The following is a 2,506-nucleotide window of genomic DNA, read 5'->3' as shown; positions in this document are numbered from 1 at the left end:
TATAGATTCACTAACTCGTTATCAAGATATTAATTGATAAAACAACGCTTGTCACTGTTATTCTAACCTCATATTCAGCTACGAGACCGCAAGGAGTACCAACTTAAAGTGAAGTGCGGTATCAGACACTCTATTTTAACAAATATAAAGTGCTAGAAAGGCAAATATTATGTTAATGACGTTTGTTTACATATTTTGTAGATTTTTAAGTCTTTTGATATCTGATATATACATTAAATGTTATCAATATGTGTTACGGTTTTTCGTTTTTTGCAGTTGATTTTAGGTGAAATTCACGTCCAAAAGTTTGTTTCCGACAATCACAAAACTTGTAAAATATATAAATATATTCATTTGTGTCATATATTCAGTAATGTCAAATATCATATTTTCTGATTATACACGATATAAGCACAATATGTTGCATATTTTAACTTATAAAAGCACAGAATTTCATTATTTTCAAATTTCAGTCACTTTTGTCTGGGGTTGTACAACCAAAACATCCTTAACGCCTCCATTCGATCGCTGATGCGTTGGAGGAATGCTTTGAGAAGGGCCTATCGCTCCCATCCAACTTCCACTCTTTGGGATGCATTTCGGGCTCTCAGGAACAAGATAATCTTGTTGATTAATAACTCGAAAAGCGATTATTTGCTGGCTCGCCTAGGTTCCATCACCTGCTCCAAACGCTTGTGGTCCGAGCTAAGATCACTCGGTCTTGCCAAGCCCAAGTCGTCCAATTCATACCTTTTAGACACAGTGATCGGCACTTGGCTCCGGGCACACTCGGAAATTTCCCCTTTCACTCATGCACACAGAGACGCTCTGGCCTGTCCGTGTGATGACGCGTACTCCGCTAAGTGCGAGTGAGCGGAGAATCTCTCCTTCTCGTTCGCTCTCTTACTCATTCGTGCTTTCTGTCACTCCTTCACGCACTCTTTCGCTCGTCCACGCCTTCTGCCGTTCTTTCTCACACTCATTCACGCGCTCGGATTTTCTGATGCAATGTTTTCTGGTTTCTTGATGTATATCAATAAATCGCGAGTGCGATTATAATCCATATTTATAGATTCTAATATTAAATATAACTAAATTTATCTTAACTATTTATTTTGGTCTACCTACCGTTTCATTGGCTGAATAGACTATAAAATACACTTAAGAAAGTTATCCTTTTTTGAGAGAATCCTTTTTCTTTAAGAAAAAAGACTAATTTTATGAATTTTTGTTGTAGGAACTACGCGAATGATTTATTAAAGTTTGTACACGTAATAATGCATATTTAATTTATAATTAATAAAGTAATTTTTGCAAGTAATAAAAATTATTATAGTAGTTACAAAAATGTTCGAGCGACGTGACCGAACGCACAATGACTCCCATCTAAATAGTGATTTGAAACAAAAAATAAATAAGAATATTAATGTATAAATGTTTAATCATTGGAACTATAATTATTAAATTATTACATAAACTAATTTTTTCAATAATTTTTTTGGCGTGTGAAAATTGTATTTACAAATTTGTAAAAAAATCGACCAGAGTTTTGCATTTAAGTAAAATGAAAAAGTCAATACATTTTAATTCCGCTAGTCTCAACACACACGATGAAACTAAACATCTGTAGATTAATAATCTTTTCTGTTTTACATCGCTGATGAGTGTCTAGATTTTCATGAAAACCGCGTGCTTGGATACGTTACGCGAACATTTTTATAACTGTTATCATTTTCATTATTTTACTTCTAAAAATTAATTATAAACAAAATATGTTTATTATATGTTCAAACGATAAAAATGAATCGTCCGCTAGAAAATAGTTTCTGGAAAAATTCATAAAAATAACCTTTTCTTCTTTAAACGATAATTCTTTTTTAAGATGTCAAAAATGTATGAGATCGAATTATATTGTTACGTCCCCGGCTGAGCCGTCCCGGGTGTATGAAGCTTTAACCCGAAGTATTTGAGATGAGTTTCTCGGGAGACGAGATTCAACTGTCAAATGAACGTCATGCAGATTTGGAACCGGGCTGTCGGACCCGACGGTCGTATTCCGACTCGCTGTCACTTTCAAGCGTTTCTTGTGTTCTTGTTCATTATAAAAGTGTTCCTTTCCGTTCATAAGTTCGTGTTCATTCATTTCCGCGCGCAAGTGCGTGAGTGAGTAAGAGCGCGAGAGTGATACCGCCGCGTGTGTAAATCTACGTTCCGAGAACGTAACATTTTGGGGGCTCGTTCGGGATACAACGGACAAGCGGAAAGTTTGAATGAACGACAAGGTACCAAGCGAGACGAGCTATGGCAATGATGAATACCTCAAGGAAAAGGATGTGCCTGCGGTCGTCGGCAGACACCGAGCGATCATCGGGGGATGGGGATGCACGGTCGTCAGAGAACGCCGAGCGATCGACGGGTAACGCCGAGGCTTTACCGAGGGACAGCGAGACATCGAATATAGAGACGATCCTCCATCCAACGACCGAGGGAGCGTTGCTGCAATCGA

This window comes from Wasmannia auropunctata, unplaced genomic scaffold (assembly GCF_000956235.1).
Source record: "Wasmannia auropunctata unplaced genomic scaffold, wasmannia.A_1.0 LD336106.1, whole genome shotgun sequence".
Classification (NCBI taxonomy): Eukaryota; Metazoa; Arthropoda; class Insecta; order Hymenoptera; family Formicidae; genus Wasmannia; species Wasmannia auropunctata.
The sequence above is the reverse complement of the archived record's forward strand: the minus strand, read 5'-3'. Positions refer to the sequence as shown.